This window comes from Pelobates fuscus, chromosome 8, assembly GCF_036172605.1.
Source record: "Pelobates fuscus isolate aPelFus1 chromosome 8, aPelFus1.pri, whole genome shotgun sequence".
Lineage (NCBI taxonomy): Eukaryota > Metazoa > Chordata > Amphibia > Anura > Pelobatidae > Pelobates > Pelobates fuscus.
Genome location: NC_086324.1, coordinates 160,966,729 through 160,988,549, shown reverse-complemented (window position 1 = coordinate 160,988,549; position 21,821 = coordinate 160,966,729). Strand labels below are relative to the sequence as shown.

General features: G+C 41.6%; 1 protein-coding gene across 2 annotated transcripts in view; it reads right to left on the bottom strand.

Annotated features, from left to right (window-relative positions):
* The window catches only part of GLIS2 (GLIS family zinc finger 2), a 37,238-nt gene extending 16,660 nt beyond the window's left edge, over positions 1 to 20,578 (bottom strand). The window contains exon 1 of one of the 2 annotated variants that reach the window (XM_063430566.1): positions 19,832 to 20,578. The gene's annotated coding sequence lies outside the window, so the exon portion shown is untranslated. The remainder of the gene's footprint in view (positions 1 to 19,831) is intronic. The other variant, XM_063430567.1, reaches the window with a different exon arrangement.
* Positions 20,579 to 21,821: the final 1,243 nt, after the last annotated feature.

Genomic DNA, 21,821 nt, shown 5'->3' with positions numbered 1-21,821 from the left:
ATACCTACGTACACAAAGACAAACACACATTATATACCTACACTAAAACACACACATTGTATACCTACAGACTCATTATATACCTACACAGACACACACACATTCTATACCAACCCAAACACACATTATATACCTACACACACACACACACACATTATATACCTACACACACATGCAGACACACATTATATACCTACACACATATTATGCACCTAAACACACACACACACATTAAACACCTACACAAACAGGCCCACACACATTACATACCTACACACAGAAACACATTATATACCTACACACACAGACCCACACACATTATTATAGCCACACACACACACTATATACCAACACTCACACACTATATACCTACACACGGACACATTATATATTTACACACATATTATATACCTACATTCACACACACACACACACACATCTACCTACACACACATTATATACCTACACACAAGTGTACACATATAATGTATACCTACACACATATACATACTACATGCCGACATACACATATATACTATATACTTACACAGACCCACACATATACATTTATATATGCATACACACACATATAATATATATCTACATATGCACACATACTTTATAACTGCGCATACTATACTGCAAACAGCAAGTTACATGGCTGCAATTCAATATATAAAGCATGCAGACGTGGTCAAGAGGTTTAGTAATGATTCGGCCAATCAGAAACCGAACAACACAAAATGTATACAACTTGTGTTCTTTGTGATGTGATATTTGTTAATCCCAGCATTTTAAAAATAGCTGTGTGGGAGTTTTAGAAGATGGATCTAGCATAGAATGGTGTAATACACAAAAAAAGAACACCCAGCGATGTGATGTAACACCTACAATACCTAAACCACGTGTCACACTTTAGAGGGACACTTTAAACACCATAGAGAGTACCCTGGTCATCGTTCCTGCAATTTTAATTTTAAATCTTCTGGGAAGTGTTTGAACTAAAGAGGGGCTCTTCCCAACACCAATGGAAATCCTCTTCTGATAATGCGCAATTAACTTCTCCAGTTAGGCTCAACCTGGTTGACATTGATTGGCTGAGAGTGTTGGGCTAACCCAACCCCATCACTCTTTAGCCAGTGACTGGCATCCTGTTTGGATAATGTGGAAGTGTTCATTCCAATGAATATAGCCAAGATTGGGGTGGTCCGTTGGCGATGGTAGGAGGCCAGTTTATATCAAACAGTCCCGGAATGGTCGGACCTTAAAAGAGAAGACGGTGCCAAGAGAGACAACATAATAACTACAGCCAAAGTCATAGTCTAAAGTAGTTAATGTTCTAGCGTTTTAAAAACCACCACCTCCAATAGGTTAAGTTTCATGGTACAAAATATGCAACATCTCAGGTTGGATCCACAGACATAACAGGGATTTCTGTTCACACCAATGGCCTACGCAATCCAATATGGTGTCTCTGGCATGGCATGGTACAGAAGGTGTGAAGCAGGAATATGTTCCCAAATCTTCCAACACTTGTTTAAATCCATGTCACAAAACATGTGGCAAAATGGATCGCTGTCTGTGCTATATACATTTATATATTTCTCATCCTCATATCGTCAGAAAGACCGTATAATGCAAGCTTTTTGTTTTAAACCTCAGACACATATACAACAGGAATCTGCAGCAGTGAAGGGGTTAATCCCGTCTGGGGAACTGTGAACAGGAGGTTTGCCATTAACAGGCCAAACGCAGGATTAACTCTGTTCAGTAACACATAAACAGACGAACACAAAATAACACCCAGAAAATTAAATATTGTGACACGTAAACAGACGCACAACAAAGTGGCGCTCCCCTCCCCCTCTGATTCCAGAGGCTACTGCAGGGTCACTAGCACAGGGTGACAATGTCTATCCAGCGGTGACCCAGTGGAGGGAGGGATGGGGCCCTGCTGAGGAGTTAATAGACATCAAGCCACAGAACAAGGGATAAGGACAAATTGAATTAAAGGAAGAATCCCTACCAAGAATGGAACTGGCATTGGCAGCCATCTGCATTCTGGCTTATTCTGGCTTACATGGATGGACTACAACTCCCATGGTACTCAGCCACTGTGAAAATTAGAATACCAGAGGCTCTATCTTGCTAAGCATTGTGGGAAATATAGTCCATAGCAGGTTGGCTATCTCCAGCATGGAAGGAATTGCCGATGGTGGCACAGAGGTCAGCAATGGACATGGGGAGAGATAGGGCCAAAAGAGATTTTCGGAGCAAAGTGTGAATGCATTCCGAAGCAGTCAGTAAACACCCAAAACATTCTCTCCTCCTTGGGTGCAAAGATAGTTTCTGCACGTCAGCAATTGTGTGGGCTAGGTGCTTCAGCTCCAGTAGGCCCTAAATTAAGCGGGCCGAGATTCTGTGCATTAATATCCTGTGTGTGCACTGAATTATTATATAGACTTCTGTATCCGTTATGCAAATCATTTTTACATAGCAGCGTTGATTATAGAGCAGATCTCTATTCCGTTATAACTCACTGATGTTAATTCAACAAACAACGAATTGTAGGAACTTGAAAAATGAAAAAAAAATATATCAGAGTTGAAGAAACAGTTTTTGCCTAAAATGTTGCAAATGTTGAATAAAACCCATTCTTGAAACATATCATTATTATTAGTATTTATAGAGCGCCAACTAATTCCGCAGCGCTTTACAATATTATGAAACGGGGGGGGGGGGGGGGGGGGTAAATTTACAAATTTACAATAAATGAGACAATTACACAGTGACACAGGAACAATAGGTAGATGAGGGCTCTGCTCAAACGAGGTTACGGTCTAGAGGTGCCTCTTCTATAATTAAAGGATCCACGTAGCTAGAAAAACGGTGTTTGAGCCGTAAACTGCGTTAATCCAGAGACAACGTAAAAATCGAAAAATAATCTATCCCTGAAGGTTATTATCTGTTTAAGTACTGTTTTTAAGCCAAGACTCAGCAAGCCACTGACTTGCGGCCTTCGTATAGGTGGGGACAGAAATGTAATCATTCCACTACATACTAGGCTGACCACAGGTCCCTAACTGACCGAAGGGGGGGGGGGGGGGGGGAGGGGAGTAAAATGTCACAACCAGGCCATATTAAATACAACAGGACACTGCACCAGGTTTTATTTTATCCAAAGAGGGATATATCCTTGCAAGCCAATCCCCTGGATCACACAGAAAAAAACTCACTGTCCCCAAGTTCTAGATGGCTGTACCAATGGATCCAACATTAGTGAACGTTACGCAAAATTAAGGTTGTGGTTGTTGTAGAGATTCCTTTTCCATTGCTGTGGTTGATTGCTAAAAGCATTTATTGCATTCACGGAGGCTCAGATCACGTTTTAAAAACTATCATATAACAAAAAGAATACAGTTTATTTCTAATGCTAGATATTATCCCGAATGCTAACTCAGTTGTAGTCTGCTACAAAACCAAGATTACTAACCCTTGTCCGATGTAGAAGTTAAAGGGTTAAAATGAGCACGGGGAGATCAGTGCAGAGAGCCAAAAAGTCGATGCAGATGTTCTGGGCCGTGAATAAGTAAGCAAGGCATCCCCACCGCGAACCAATATTACTAGGGGTTAGAACGCAAATCCCAGCAAGTTCAGACATGTTCCCGGCTTTCCTACTCCTTCCAGTCAACATCACTGCGCCCCTTGACTCGGTCCTGTATCACCACCCAAATCTGATCTACACTAAATCCTAAATATATACCATGCCCCATGTACCTACATCCAATGCAACAAAACCCATACGCACGCTCTATATACACCAGATCCATTGAGCCACATCCAACACACTAAAACCCTATGTACTTACATCTTATATATACAAACCCCATGCAGGCACATGCAATATATTCACGTCCTGATCAGTACTACCAAACACACTGCATTCGCATGCACCCCTCTCAGAGATCTCATTCCATGAGACCAGAAAAGGATTGATCCCATGGGGCCGTAGGCAGGTTATCAGTTTGGGACCCCTCTTCACTCTTTACATAGGAATGGTAAAAGGGACACAATAGGGACACTCTTTACATAGGCATTAAAGGGACACTATAGGGACACTTTTTACATAGGCATAGTTAAAGGGACACTATAGGACACTATACTCTTTACATAGGCATAGTTAAAGGGAGACTATAGGGATACTCTTTACATAGGCATGGTTAAACAGACACTGTAGGTGTTTTTACATAGGCATAGTTAAAGGGACACTATAGCGATACACTCTTTACATAGCCATAGATAAAGGCACTATAGGCATCCAGACTACTTCTCTTTAATTCATGGTTCCGGGGTCCCTATCTAGCCCGCTGGCAATAGATGGCTGCCTAGGGTCACCTTATTGTTAATCTTGCTATGTTCTTGCAGTGATTAGTCAATCTGACACTGTGAACAGGTAGCCACAAACAAGCCCATGGTAGGAGGTACTCGGGATATAGAATCTGTGTCAATAAACTTTTCATTATGGGAATTGGCTAAATGAAATGCCAAGTCCTACCCACAGGGATTCGAAGGACACACATTCATAATGCAGATGGTCCTGCTGTACCTACCGTGTAGAATACCCTATAATCAGTGATCCACAAGGCCCTATGCAAATAAACTCAGTAGGGATGTGAAACAATAGGGGAACCACAAGGAGTCGTAACTCTGAACAAGACACATCAAAAGCCCTTAAAGGGGAAACGTTATATTTCAGATAAGATGCGACAAAACTGCAGCATACGGTGTTCGTCTAAAGAACCGTTATGGTGTGTACTGTACAAAATTCCTTTACTGTGGAGAAGGAATCCAAGATTGGCTAACAGCTCTAAGCCACTTCCAGCTCTGGGCAGAAGTTGAAGAATTAGCAACTCCTGTGGATTTGCAGCAAACAAGGGACATTCAGCGTATGTTTATTGATTTGTTTATTTTGACTATTTTTGCACCATCATAACACATTAAAAACAAAATAGTCAACTCCAGTTTGGAGTGTCCCTTTTAACAATGGGGGCTGTGCATAACCCTCTCCTATGAAAAGCAGACAGACTGGTTTTCAAGAACAATAGGGCATGCCTTGCGATAACTTCATTAAACATGAGTGTGGAGCAGGGAAGTGCACCCCTGGGTAAGTGAACTACTAGATGACAATCTGGCACAGAGAGGAGACCTCCCAGGGAGCACTCAGACACTGATCAGAGCTCAGGTGCTGATAAGGAGACTTTATCAACACGAAAGGGAGGCAAGATAGGGTACTTTCATAGTTTCGTTTTAATTTTTAACATTTTTTCAATCATGTTGCAGGCGACAGCTTTCTAGAAACAAAAAAAATAAAGTTCATCATACGTCTTTAAAGGGTGGTTGAGATCAGGCAGTGGTGTCACTAGGGTGGGGGGGGGGCAGGCTAAGCCCCCTCATGCTAAGCCCCCTCTTTGGCCCCCCCCCCCCCCAAATGCCAGCAACCTGCTGGCCATGTGTTTAGATTCTATTCCCTCGGGCTGTAACAGTCTGTGACAGCCCGAGGGAATGCAGGACAGTGCAGCTCAGCTGGAGGCTGGGGGCTGTCTGTGGCCGGAGGAAGCACTGACAGGCTCCCCGGCATAGGCCCCGCCCCCAAACGAAGCCCCGCCTCCCACACATAAGCCCCGCCCCCGCAACAGGTAGGCTTGATGTGCTCAGGTGTGTGTGTGTGTGTGTGTCTGCTAGAGAGGAAGCGTGTGTGTGTGTGTTTGTCTGCTAGTGAGGAAGCGTGTGTGTGTGTGTGTATGGACTCAGCAGTCTGTGTGTGTGTGTGTGTGTATGGACTCAGCAGTCTGTGTGTGTGTGTGTGTGTGTGAGTGTGTATGGACTCAGCAGTCTGTGTGTGTATGGACTCAGCAGTCTGTGTGTGTATGGACTCAGCAGTCTGTGTGTGTATGAACTCAGCAGTCTGTGTGTGTATGAACTCAGCAGTCTGTGTGTGTATGAACTCAGCAGTCTGTGTGTGTATGAACTCAGCAGTCTGTGTGTATGGACTCAGCAGTCTGTGTGTGTGTGTATGGACTCAGCAGTCTGTGTGTGTGTGTGTGTGTGTGTGTGTATGAACTCAGCAGTCTGTGTGTGTGTGTGTGTGTGTGTGTGTGTGTATGGACTCAGCAGTCTGTGTGTGTGTGTGTGTATGGACTCAGCAGTCTGTGTGTGTGTGTGTATGGACTCAGCAGTCTATGTGTGTGTATGGACTCAGCAGCAGTCTGTGTGTGTGTGTATGGACTCAGCAGCAGTCTGTGTGTGTGTGTGTATGGACTCAGCAGTCTGTGTGTGTGTGTGTGTGTGTGTGTATATGGACTCAGAAGTCTGTGTGTGTATATGGACTCAGCAGTATGTATGTCTGTGTGTGTGTGTGGATTCAGCAGTCTGTGTGTGTGTATGGACTCAGCAGTCTGTGTGTGTGTGTCTGTGTGTGTGTATGGACTCAGCAGTATGTGTGTGTCTGTGTGTGTATGGACTCAGCTGTCTGTATGTCTGTGTGTGTGTGTGTGTATGGACTCAGCAGCCTGTGTGTATGTGTATAAATCAGCCTGTGTGCATTCAGCAACGCCTGTGTGCATTCAGAAGTCTATGTGCATTCAGAAATCTGTGTGTGTGTGTGTGTGTGTGTGTGTATGTATTCAGTGTACTGTGTGTATGAACTCAGCAGTCTATCAATAATGAAAAATTTTATTCCTGTGAGTTGTTGTGTAGGAAGGGCCCCAGTGCACTGCTTTGCCCAGGGGGCCTTAACGCTGTTAAGATGGTATTGATTGTGTGTGTCAGTGAGCTTCTATTTAGTGAGCATGTGTGTGTCAGTGAGCTTGTCTTTAGTGAGCTTGTGCGTGTCCCTGAACTTCTTTGTAGTGAGCCTTGTGTTTTTACAAGTGAGTTTGTCTGTAGTAAGCTTGTGTGTGAGTCAGAGAGTTTGGTCTGTCAGTAAGCCTATTTGCGCATGTCAGTGAGCTTGTGTGCTTACTGTACAATATATACATATTGACTTGTAGAAATGACATATGTTTTTTCCCAGGGCTGCTTTGGATTCTCAGTTTGGCTCTGCCAGTGAGTGCGCTTTACCGCTGAATCATCCGTGTGAGCTGCCGCACACTTTAGCCCTGTTACACGCGTCTAGGAGCTGCTGTTGACAGGTACTAGTAGTCTAGAGATTGGGACATGGGGTATATGCTCAGCTATCTGTATAATACTATAGTGCTGTTATCTGTATAATACAGATCTGTGTGTGTATAATATCCCGGGATAGTCAGTGTTCCTGTATAGTGCTGCTCTCTGTCTTGGGATATTATACACAAACAGACCTGTATTATACAGAGAGCAGCACTATACAGGGAGCACTGACTGTCCTGGGATATTATACACACAGCCATGTATTATACAGAGAGCACTGACTGTCCAATGATATTATACACAGACAGTAATTGATGTTACTGTTACTGACAGTAATTGATGTTGATAAAGATTCCTAAACATATAAAATCTTTTTTCCACCCCCCACGTCAGATGTCCATGATCACCATGTATCTATCATCCATCACAATCCGACATTCTCTCCAATGCAACCCCTTAGATTCTGGAACTACCACCCCACCACCATCCTTCAGTATGTAGCTGCAAGTATTGTATGGAGAACTTTATGTAATGTCTCTTAAATGTAGCCCATCCATAGCCTCCTGACAGTCTATGGAAAAATAATAATAATAGCAAAACTTTGAAAAAAAAATTATGAATTGAGCTATGAATACCTAAAGGGATAAAATTATTGTTTTTCGCAATCCTTCTCTTTTTGGTTTGATGTTTTTCTTTTATGGGGGGACTGTATCAAGTACTTTCTTATCCTCATTTATACTCTAGTTGTGATTACCAGCCTGTAGAGAAATGTATTTCTCTGCCAGAAGCCACTAGTCACTAACATAATGCTGAAATTATAAACGCAATCCTATTTTCAAGCAGTGCAGGGAGTTTTAATGAGTCATACCATTCCTAAACTCAGGGAAATGGGGGAATGAATGGACTCTGCCATTTTACCCCATTAGCATTACATTAGCCTTTCAGAGATGAATAAAGAATGTTGTAGCATTTTTGAGTATCTTTATTTTAGGAATATGTTATTTAAAGGGATATTATAGTATTATAGTCATCAGAACAACTACAGCTTAAAGTAGTTGTTCTGGTGTCTACAGCCTGTCCCTGCAGGATCAGTAATGTAAACACTGCCTTATCAGTGAAAAGACAGTGTTTACATTATTGCCTAGTAGCACCTCTACTAGTTGTCACTCAGACAGCTACTTGAGTGACTTCCTGGTTATGTTTTTCACTTTATGCAGGACCTGTGTTCAGTGTCTCCACACTCTGCATGAAGGAGCTGAACACTCGCCATAGAGATGCATTAATTCAATGTATGTCTATGAGGAGATGCTGACTGGTGCGGTGCAGCATTTTGCTACACAATAGTCTCCCAATCCTTTCTCCATGTCTGAGATTGATTACCTCAGCCATGAAGGTGGGGCCAGCCACAGCAAGACCAGCACAACGCTGGAGAAAAAGTAAGTAAAAGACGTTTATCTCTATTCTGAAAGGGTCCAGACATCTAAAATGTGGTCCAGCACTATAGTGTTAGGATATATGTTTGTATTCCTAACACTATAGTTTCCCTTTAACTGTGTTTTCTGTATGTCGGCCTTATGCTCACAAGCAGACATTGTTTTTACATGCTGTTGACATTTTTAGTAAGCTGCACTGCTAGTAATGCCCCCAGGGCCCTTGCAAATACTTATAAGGAAGGTATTTAACCATTTGTATTTACCTTTTCTGTCACATCTACTGTATGTCAGAAAAAATGCATTATTGTTTTTATCCTAACATTTCAGACCCTGTGTGAAATTGCATGATGAAGGACATTGTATAATGTCTAAAGCAAGTCATTTCTCAAATATTCTATTATACAGGATGAACGAATATAAGTGAAAAAAAAAATTGTGAAAATTTCTCCCCAGCCCCTCCTTAATAACGGTTGTAGATGCTGCTCAGAAGTTGAGCGAATAAGAATTCAAAGTGAATTAAAAATTTAAGGCCAGAGTAACCAAACTGAAAATATAGCTGACTTAGAGAATATCTACATTTCAGCTATTTTGACCTTAAAGTAACAGTATGGGGTCAGAAATTCAAACATGTATACCTGACCCTATAGTGTTAAAAAACACTATCTAACATGGCATTCCTACCAGGAATGACGGCCCGGGATTTTAGAGGCATAGAACGGGCGCAGAGATTACATCAGTTGTATGAGGGAGGGTCGTTGGTGACATTTGAAGATTTGAGCAACAAAACACCTTTGCGAACCTTTGATTTTTTTAGATTAGAGCTTACGCCCAAGACACTCAGGTTAAAAAAGCCGCAGAGGCACAGATGACATTCTTTGAAAGAATGTGCGCGAAAGAACAATTCCCGAGCAAACTGATATCGCTTCTATACTCACAGTTGTGCAATAACACTTTAGAATGGGGAGGACTTACATATATAGATCAATGGGAGGCGGACTTGGGGGAGACACTGGAAGGAGTGGAGTGGCAGGAAATGTGGGAGGCGGCCGCGCAGTCAGCATACAAGACGCTGTTTCGATGGTATGTTACCCCAGTTAAGTTGAGCCGTATGAACCAAACTACTAAGGACCTATGCTGGCGGGGGTGTGGCCTCAAGGGCACTTACGTTCACATGTGGTGGGAATGCCCAATAGCGCAGGTCTTTTGGCGGCAGATTGCGCAGTTCCTACAAGACATATTTGAGAGAGAGGTTAAGCTGGACCCGTGGGTGTTCTTGCTGGCTAGATCTATGGAGAACTGGACAAAAGCTGAACAGACCCTGTTGCATAAGGTGAACCTAGCCGCTAGGAGAGCATTGGCACAGGTGTGGCTGCGGAGCGAGGCTCCGGAAATTGATATGGTAATTCGGAAGATTAGAGATCATTATCTGATGGATGACCTAACAGCCAGGGTTAGAGGCTCGACAAAAAAGTTCGAAAAAATTTGGGGCCCTTGGGAAGCCAGCGCAGCGAATGCCTGAGGTACACGCTAACGATACTACCAAGGTTGGGATTAGATAAATTGGATATGAGCTGGCCGGTTTTTCCCTGCACCCTCCCCTCGTGCTCCCTTTTTCTGTCTTCCTACTTACCCCTCTTATCTTTTTCTTCTATCTTCTTTTTTACCGTGAGAATTCACCGCAAATGTTGAAATATAACCACTCAATACGTAACTAATATGCATTACGATGGGACATGGACCTGTACGCACAGAAACAGACGGATTGCAATTTTTAGGTGATTCAGAGGCGGATTTTTGGAATCATGTGAAAACCTGAGAAAGAATAGGGCATGTCCTATCGACTAAAGAAATGTCTATGTGGTGATTTATAGCTTATTCACGTCTTATCTGATTTTCCCTTTATGTTATAAATTAAAATATACCAGGGAGGACAGTGTGTCCACACTATATTGTTTGTTCTACTCACTCCAAGATATGTTGGTGTAGGAAAAGTATGTAAGGAGTGTAAGGAGTGTCACTCTTTTGTTTTTAAAGATGCACTGGAGACATGGCATACAAACTGTTACAATATCTTCCAATGTTTCGATGTATTGTGTTTTCACTGTACTGTTTTACCTTGGAATAAATAAAGAATTAAAAAAAAAAAAAAAAACACTATCTAGTACCCTTTACCCTCATAAATATAGTAAAATCTTTATTCCACTCTGCTGGTGCTGAGACTGGAATAAAGGTAAGATTTTACTATTTGAATTAAGATTTTAAAATTTAAAGTAGGGATTACAGTTAGAGAAGGTGGTTAGGGGCAGAATTTAGAATGGAGACTAGGGGGTTACAGTTATGATTAGGGTTATATTTTAGATTTGGGATAAATAGTTAAGGAAATGGATTAGGGTTAGAGTTTAGAAATAAGATTGGGGTAACAGATGAGATAAGGAGTTAGAGATTTGGACAGGGTTTAGGCCTTACAGCTGAAGTTACGGGATAGAGTTTAGAACTGGGGTTAATTTAACAGATAACATATGGGTTGGGTTTGGGATTAGGGATACAAACTGTAGCATATTCGCTGATGTATCACACACTCCAACAATGTACAATCTAAGTGTACACTAACCTGATGCTTGCTGTATTACGGTAGAAGGTGATATAGTCTAAGGAATATTGTAATTTATTCCATTACATGCACAGTTTGGAGGGAGCCCTGTAGGCTTATCCTAATGGATAATTTAACAACTGCAAATAAAGAGTCCCTAGTTTTGAGGAGACAATGAGGGAACAACAAGATTTTGATGCAATGAAAAAATACTCTTTTTCTTTAAAACCTTAACCCCCTCATAACATGGGGTTAGGCAAATCCCATTTTATCGCATCATACCTGACACAACATGTGTCAAAAAGGAGATAAGCCACCTCTCTTCATAGCACTCCAGCAGTGAGACAGTATACACCGTCCATTCATACCTTTCACCTGATTCAGGGTGGATAAAGATTCAGACACTATTGTCAGGCTGGGTGGAGACCAATTAAACTCGCAGTGTAAACAGCGCGCATGGTCTCAAACAAAGGGCAGCAAAGAACAAAGCCTTGCGAGTGATAAAGTTGTAAAAAACACAAACGCCTTAGTGTGAGCTTTCCTGCTTACTGTACAGAATATGGCTCTACATTAATTCCCTAACGTCCAGGGCTTCATCCAATGTAACGCCTCATATACCCCTATAGACAGCACACGTACCTCACACAATAATTCAATAATATCCAGAACTTATACTCTCAAAGCTGGTATATAAATTCCCATGCTCTCAGATCCTGTGATAAAAAGGTTAAGAATCACTGCTTTATGTTTTCAGAGGGACATCGGTACTGGGATAAGGTAAGTAAATAAAGGGTTTCTAACCCCTTATATAACGGGTAGGTGAGGGCGCGAGGGAGGGGGGAGGCAGAGGGATCGGCAGTGCCAGGAATACAACTTCGGATTCCTGGCACTACAGTATCCCTTTAACCCCTTAACCCCTTAAGGACCAAACTTCTGGAATAAAAGGGAATCATGACATGTCACACATGTCATGTGTCCTTAAGGGGTTAAGCTAGCCCAAGACCGATCTTTAGGCGTCAAAAAGATAAATCCTCAGCTGATGTAAAACTACAGGTCCCATGATGCTTTGCGAGCTTCTACAAGCAGGGAAAAACATGCCCCTCCTAAAACTCCCAGTTTAATGGAAGACCTACTAATGGCCTGCGCGAGGTGGGATAAACTACAAACATTGGGGCCTATCTATTAAACGGTAAGAACCAGAAAACCAAAACACTATAATTTGGGTCCAGACATCCAAATTGGAAAGAATTAGCCACACAGGTTTATTCTCTAAAATGGAAATTGTTGAGAAGTTTAAAAAAAAAAAAATCTGTGTATGCAACTACATACACAATGAATCATATACCTCTTATACAAACGTATAACTGTATCCAAGAAAATTGCACAATCATTAACTAGTGGTTGGCTAAACACAAAATCCACGCTGGAAGCCATCTTTAGGGGCCAAACAGGGAAGAAGGCACGTAATGTCATTGGTCATTGGGGATTTACAGAACTAAATTGCACATCCTACTAGCTTTCCACGAAGTAAATACTGGGATTAACTAATCTCTTCATGTCACACTGAAAAGGGATTATATTTCATTTAACACAATATTTTTGAAAACTCTTCACTGATCTGCGGGGAGGGATTACCCCAGGGTCTAATGTAGTTTATATTTAGAAAGGTACAGAAAGCTACGAAAATTGTTGCTCTAGTCATTAAAATACAGGCAATCTTTCTCTAAAAGAAGTGATTTTAAAGAGATCATCACGTTCATTCCCTACGGTTGGCTTGTTGAAGTTTGCCAGCTTGGATATTTTAGCCAGAACTGGTAAATTTCCTGGCGAATTCCTAAAGAACGCACAGTTCAGTAAGCTTAGTAATTAACCCTGAAATTATCACTGATAAGATTATTTCATAAACCAATAGCTTATCTTTGGGATGTACTATTTTTATGCTAAATTAGGATTTATACCATAACATATCCATCTTACATGTAGTGTATCAGGGCAATGCAATAACCATAACTCCCAACATTTCAAATGGAAAAGGGGACAATTTAATTTTAGGGGTGTTAGTGGGGGGTGTGGTCAATGGCCACAATTTACAGAACTAAATCTAATTTATTACAAGAACAATGCATATTATTCACAGACTGATTTCTAAACACATTTATTGCAGTTTAGAAATCAGTCTGTGACCAAAACAAAACCTAGTTCAGGCATGGGCAGCTTTCGGCGCTCCAGAGGTTTTGGACTACACCTCCCATGATGCTTTACCAGCATTGTGTGTGTAAGAGCATTATGGGGGATGTAGTCCACAACATCTGGAGTGCCGAAGGTTGCCTATATCTCTGACCTAGTATATGAGCTATATGTCTGTACAACTATAAATTTCATTTTTCATATTATTCATATAATATTTTTATTTAATATTGTCTCACAAATATAAAAGTGCTCTCCATCTACTAGTTTTCAGGGTTATTTTCTGTAAGTTGCACAACAAAATATATTTAGCCGTTTTCAAATCGAAAAATGTACAAAGTGATTTTCTGGGCCTATGTCGCCTTTGAGAGAAAGAAAATTGCCCCCATGATGGCATATCATTTTAACAAGTATTCTAATTGTAGTATTGTGAGTTGTTTGTTATAGCTACTTTAAAATGGCTGGGCTTAAGTCGGAGCCAATAAGGCAGCTAAACAGAGAAATCAGGACAAGCTGAGGCCAGAAATCCAGAATAATCAAATAAATGAACAAGTCCCATACAGAGTTATTTAAAGGGACACTATAGTCACCAAAATAACTTTAGTTTAATTAAGCAGTTTTTGTGTATGGATCTTGTCTCTGAAATTTCACTGCTCAGTTATCTGTCATTTATGAGTTAAATCACTTTTTGTTCTTTTTATCAAGCCCTAGCCACACCTCCCTGGCTGTGACTGACACAGCCTGCATGAAAACGAAATGGTTTCACTCAATCAGATGTAGCTTACATTAAAGGATTTTATCTCCTGCTCTGTAAATTGATATTTTATTACATACAGGAGGCTCATGCAAGGTCCAGAAAGCTATTAACAGAGCAAGAAATTAGAAAGTCTACATTAAACAGAGTTTGCAATAAAGGAAGTGTAAATATTAGATGACTATTTACAGGAAGTGTTTAGGAAGGCTGTGTAAGTCACATGCAAAGAGGTGTGACTAGGGCTGCATAAACAAATTGATTTAACTCCTAAATGGCAGAGAATTGAGCAGTGAGACTGCATGGGTATTTTATATACACCAAAACTGCTTCATTAAGCTAAAGTTGTTTGGGTGACTATAGAGTCCCTTTAGCTATTCATTGTCTTAACAACACTTTCTCTGGGGTGACTTTTTACAGGGTGTGTGGGGTATTCGGGAAGGAAAGTGCTTGCCACAAAGTCTTTGGACATCTTCTGATTCCAGAATCCAGTGTGACAGCACATAGGAATTGAAAATTGCAACCTGGCGTAATTTTTTTGTACCAGATCCTACTTTTTCGGCTGACCTGATAAAACTGTATGCATTAATCAGCCAAGTCTACTCCCCCCATTTACTTGCATAGTATACAATGCACTTCACTTTTTCCGCCTGCTCTGTTTCTCCTTTGACAGACACTGGCACTGTACTTTCATTGTGCATTGTAGACAGCATTTACACATCTTTCCTAACTGTGAAATCAAGGGCCAGCATGGTGGCATAGAGGTGACAAGGAGCATCTTCTGCTTCTGCCGCTTGGCAGGATTTGGGGGAAACCTCTGCATGTTTTAAGCACTGTGCCACGTGCTAGGGTTTCCAAACAAAATAATTTTTTAATTAAATCAATACTGGTATAATAATTATCAGCCTATAGATGATAACCCTTATTTAACAAGGAAAGGTACAGATCCTTCACAATCTCGTCATTTTTGCCCTCAGAATCACGGCATCTTGATTGGTCAAGATTGCTATCCTACCCGTGATAAATCCGAAATGCCCATGTATAGCCAGTAGTGTTTCACATAATTTATAGGATTTGATGCCATATCGTGATCGCTTCGATGGGTTATATTGTTTGAAAAGCAGTTTACCTGAAGATTTCACAAGGACTCCAATGTATTGGGATTCCAATACAAATGTTTTGGTCTGGGATATAATTTGGGGAAAATTTGTCAAATAGGAGTCGGATAAGGGGCCCAATTTCATAGAGCCTGTCAAAAAATGGGTCATTATCGTTGGAGGAATCACAGCATTTGCTTGTAGAGATCCCTCTTCATAACTTCTGGGAAAGGAGGGGTGGCCAGGAATAGGGTGCAATTAGGACCTGATTCTTGGCTTTTTTACAATACCCATTACTAGAGTTAGAGCCCCAAGATTTTTAATATCTGCAGCATCAGTGGGGTCCCACATGTATTTTCTACTGTAATGTGACCCCAGATTCGTAGAAAGATTCTGGTTGGCAAACAAGTTGGTTTGCTCAACCATCAGCTCAAATATGTCGTCCAACATAAATTGGCTAAAATAGTTCACAGGCCCACAAACAATTACCCTTGTTGTGAAGCCAGGTGTAGCCGTAAATTGGGGAATTACAAAGGAAGTCAAGTTTGAGGGTACCCATTAATTAATTCACCCACATGCCTAATCCACACTACCAACATCCATTCACCAATTCCCACTTCAACCAACAGAAAAACCAACACCCAGTCCAAAAATCAAATTACTGATATAGTACCATAGAGCGTTAATACTGTACAGTACAGTGATCAGGGAAGGGGTTAAAAAAAAAGTAAATCGGCCGCAGCTGACAAAAAGCGTCAAAAAAAAATTTTTTACCCCCCAAAAAATATTAATAGTACTACAGTACTAATTACCCTAATCAGACTGTTCACATAGTTAATGCTGTGGTCAGCACTGGCAAAAGTAAAACAAAACATTTTTATTTTATTTTTTTATTTTCACATTTTCTAACACTTTTTAGAACAGTTTAAAAATGATCTCTCTCTGCCTCTCTACCCTCAGTTCAAATTAAATAAAAGAGACGGGCAAAGACAATGTTACAAATGATTGGATGAGACACTGTAACAGTGATCGCGATGACAGGTTGCTGTCTGCAGGGGGACGGTACCCCTGCGAGATCTCCAGCAAAGGAGGGGGTTCGGGCCCCAGGGACGGCTGAATCATTACGGGGTGCTATACCAACCTTACGGCATAAAATAACCTAACAGAATTAATGGGTTAAAAGACACATTACTGGGAGTATTATGTAGAGCTCATTACACACTCAGACACACCAGCAATATGGAGCTTCTAGGAAAGAGGGACACTTGAGAGGTGTGCCATGAGATGGTGCCACGGGTACCTGAACATGCATGTGCACCCACGTTATTATGGGATGAGTAACCAAACATGCATGCACTCACGCATATAGTGTTATGTCTATGGAAGGATATGATGCTTTGCAGGAATATGTGTTGTGCTGAACCCAGTGGTGCTGTGGAGGTAAGTGTGTGTTATACTGATCTCAACTACCATCATCACTTTAACCACTCCAGCAGTACCTACAGTTAACGCAAAGATAACTTTGTTTCATGGAATCAGTAATAAATTCATAACATAATTTCTCCTTATCCACAGAGGCCGAGAAGTGGCTAAATTCCTCCATCTGATCCTAATCTAACCATTGCTTACAGGGAGTGTGATATCTTTATAATCTCTTTGAATATGCAGTACAAACCGCGCTATAATGAAAGTGGTGCAGTGATGTATGAACCAGATTACAAGTCGCTACATTTATTTGAAACATGAATGAAACTCCTGGAGGAACTGAAGCACCTGTTGCTCCGGCTGCTGAGGGTTTCAACTCTGTATGCATCATTGGGGTGTCATCAGCCAGCCTGGAACTAGAGTTAAAGGATCACTATAGTGTCAGGAAAACAAAGTGGTTTTCCTGACACTATAGTGCCCTGAAGGTCCCCCCACCCTCAGGGTCCCACAGCTTAAGCTACAAGTAGTCAGCTGACAACCTGGAAAAATCTGAAGTATGTCACTGGGCCACCGCAAAACATTGGACTCACCTCCTCCTAATACACAGACACCGGAACACATCCCTCTCACCTCCTAATACACAGACACAGGGACACATCCCTCTCACCTCCTATTACACAGACACCGGAACACATCCCTCTCACCTCCTCCGAATACACAGACACCGGGACACATCCCTCTCACCTCCTCCGAATACACAGACACTGGGACACATTCCTCTCACCTCCTCATACACAGACACCGGGACACATCCCTCTCACCTCCAGCTAATACACAGACACCGAGACACATCCCTCTCACCTCCTAATACACAGACACCGGGACACATCCCTCTCACCTCCTCCGAATATACAGACACCGAGACACATCCCTCTCACCTCCTCCGAATATACAGACACCGGGACACATCCCTCTCACCTCCACCTAATACACAGACACCGAGACACATCCCTCTCACCTCCTAATACACAGACATCGAGACACATCCCTCTCACCTCCTAATACACAGACACCGGAACACATCCCTCTCACCTCCTCCTAATACACAGACACTGGGACACATTCCTCTCACTTCCTCCTAATACACAGACACCGGGACACATCCCTCTCACATCCTCCTAATACATAGACACCGGGACACATCCCTCTCACCTCCTAATACACAGACACTGGGACACATCCCTCTCACCTCCTCCTAATACACAGACACCGGGACACATCCCTCTCACATCCTCCTAATACATAGACACCGGGACACATCCCTCTCACCTCCTAATACACAGACACTGGGACACATCCCTCTCACCTCCTCCTAATACACAGACACCGAGACACATCCCTCTCACCTTCTCCTAATACACAGACACCGGCACACATCCCTCTACCCTCCTCCTAATACACAGACACCGGGACACATCCCTCTCACCTCCTCCTATTACACAGGCACCGGGACACATCCCTCTACCCTCCTCCTAATACACAGACACCGGGACACATCCCTCTCACCTCCTCCTAATACACAGACACCGGGACACATCCCTCTCACCTCCTCCTAATACACAGACACCGGGACACATCCCTCACACCTCCTCCTAATACACAGGCACCGGGACACATCCCTCTACCCTCCTCCTAATACACAGACACCGGGACACATCCCTCTCACCTCCTCCTAATACACAGACACTGGGACACATCCCTCTCACCTCCTCCTAATACACAGACACCGAGACACATCCCTCTTACCTCCTCCACACCGACACCAGGACACATCCCTCTCACCTCCTCCTAATACACAGACACCGGGACACATCCCTCTCACCTCCTCCTAATACACAGACACCGGGACACATCCCTCTCACCTCCTCCTAATACACAGACACCGGGACACATCCCTCTCACCTCCTCCTAATACACAGATATTTGGACCTGTCCCTCGTGAGAAACACATATGTCCCTATGAGAAACACATATATCTGTCACCTCCCACTCAAACACTGAAGACAAAAACACAGACTGTGTCACCTTATCTCCCCAATACACCAGACCCAGATTTCAGATTTGTCATGCTACAGCAAAGTTATCACAACGCACACAGCTCACACCCCAGACAGTAAGTATAGAGTTAACTCTCCACAATCACAATAATAAAGGCATTGATCCATATCTAAGCATTCTGCATGCTTTATAACACTGACAGACAGACAGGCAGGATTATTTGAAAGGTAAATGAAGAAAAAAAATGATTTCTCCCTATTAGAACATTCAAAACCTTTTTCTAAAAAAAATGACAGATTGTGTTCCCCTTGCCTTATAGTCTTATTCATAACCCCTGGGTTCAGTATTCAAAAAAGCTCCCCATGTCATTTTGGGGGGTCCCCAGTGGTAAGAGCAGTCACATCTTATTCATCAGGCCCCAGGCAACTGCCAATAATAACTGGCCCCATAGGGCCACTGCCTTCCCTAGTGCCCTGAGAGCCTTCTGATACCAGGAAGAGTCTAATTAAGGTATTTGACAAAATGTATTTTGTTGTTAATTATACAATACGTGAAGAATGTGACACTGAGCTAATTCTCCAGAGGATGAATGGTTTGTCAACCTAATGCCTTTTACATAATGTGGGTCCCTGTCAAAAAAAATAAAAATAAAAGGTTTAGAATCCTAGGAGAATTGATGTCACAATGTAACATTAAAGGGGTACAATGCTTACAGAGAAAGACCCCTTTTCTCCCATCCCCCTGCCTAGTGCATTGATATGACAGACTCCCTTGTACTCAGAACACTGGAACAATTTAACCATTTGGATACCTGAGGGTTAAATACAGAGAGACAGAGGGTGTGCAGAGCTCTGGCAGTGATGAGGTTAATGATAAGACATGGTTACATAAACATAAATACGATAGATAGACAGACAGACAGACAAATAGACAGACCGACAGACAGACAGACAAATAGATAGATGATAGATAGACAGACAGACAAATAGATAGATAGGCAGACAGACAGACAGATAGATTATTGACATTCAGAATGTCATTAAGTTAATAAAGAATACATGTGGTTTAGGTTATATATGTTAAATACAACAATGATTTCCCATAACCCCCTCCCCATTCTCACCTTCTGCAGGTTGATATTCTATAGGGTCCTTTCTTCTAATAACAATAATGTTCCAATAATAATGTTTGCTTCCCTCCACCACCCTACTAAAAGAAAATCTTCTTTTGTTTTTCTTTAATTTCTGGACAGCTAAATGTAGATGTCCTCTCAACACAGGAAAAATAGAATAAAAAAAAATCTATAAACCAGGATGGCTGTCTGCTGGACTTTGCTCTGTATATTGGGGTCTCCTCTTCCTTTCAGATGCTTGTAGGATGGTCGCCCTGTTTTTAGACAGATCCTTTAGTCATTAACGCAGAATTAGGGGATTAGCAGGGGGTGACAGGATACAGGGAAGGGTGCACAGCCTCCTTAATCTGCAGATATAAAAGAGGTCCTTACTATCAGGGTGAGAGGGTGCCCCTGCCCAATTTTTGTTTTAGGGTGAGAATAAGGGAAAAGAGGGGGGGTCTGGGTTGGGGAAGCAGGGAGAGAAGAGGCTGCAAAGTGAGAGGTGGCAAGCTGATGGGAGGAAGGAAGGAAGGGGAGAGAGAGAGAGGGAGGGAGGGAGACAGACAGAGGGAGGGAGGGGTGGAAATGTGCAGGGGTGATTTATTGCAGCCCTGCAGAACTGTCTGAGAATGACCCTCCAACATCAGTCCCACTCCAGGGCTGCAGCTTCTGCGCATGCTCAGGGCCAGCCAGACAGGGGCTGCAGGGGAGAGGAGGTGGATAGCCATACCCCCTCCCAGATTCAACCCACAGGAGGGGGACCTTCTTCTCCTGCAGCAGAGCCCTCTCTCCCCTTCTCCTCCAGTACACAGGGGAAAGGAGTGGCCTTCAACAATATAAGATCTAGCACAGCCAGACTCTCTCAGTCACCCCTACACACATACCACACAGCTCCACCCCTACACACATACCACACACATTACACATCTATCATTAAACACACACACACACAAACTGCATGCACACACATTAACCCCAGCATGCTACAAAATAACACAACACCGCAACCTGCACTTAAACTGCACCTCTGTACCTTCACCAATAATCTATCGTTAATTATCTATCTCTGTACCTTCACCAATAATCTATCATTAATTATCTATCTCTGTACCTTCACCAATAATCTATCATTAATTATCTATCTCTGTACCTTCACCAATAATCTATCATTAATTATCTATCTCTGTACCTTCACCAATAATCTATCATTAATTATCTATCTATGTACCTTCACCAATAATCTATCATTAATTATCTATCTATGTACCTTCTCCAATAATCAATCATTATCTATCTCTGTATCTTTACCAATAATCAATCATTATTATTTATATCTGTACCTTCACCAATAATCAATCATTATTATTTATCTCTGTACCTTCACCAAAAAACAATCATTAATTATCTATCTCTGTATCTTCACCAATAATCAATCATTATCTATCTCTGTACCTTCACCAATAATCAATCATGAATTATCTATCTCTGTATCTTCACCAATAATCAATCATTAATTATTATTTATCTCTGTACCTTCACCAATAATCTATTATTTATCATCTATCTCTATCTTCACCAATAATCTATCATTAAATATCTAACACTGTATCTTCACCAATAATCTATCATTATGTATCTATATTATACACACTATATTATATATACAAAATTATACACACTATTTTATACATACTATATTACATACGCTATATTATACACGCTATAATATACATCTATATTATACACACTATATAATAAACATTGTATTATACACACTGTATTATACACACTATAATATATACACCATATTATACGCACTATATTATACACGCTACATTATACACGCTACATTATACACACTATATTATACACACTATACACACTATATTATATATATATATACTATTTTATACACACTATATTATGCACACTATATTATACACACTATATTATACACGCTATATTATACACACTATATTATATATATATATATATACTA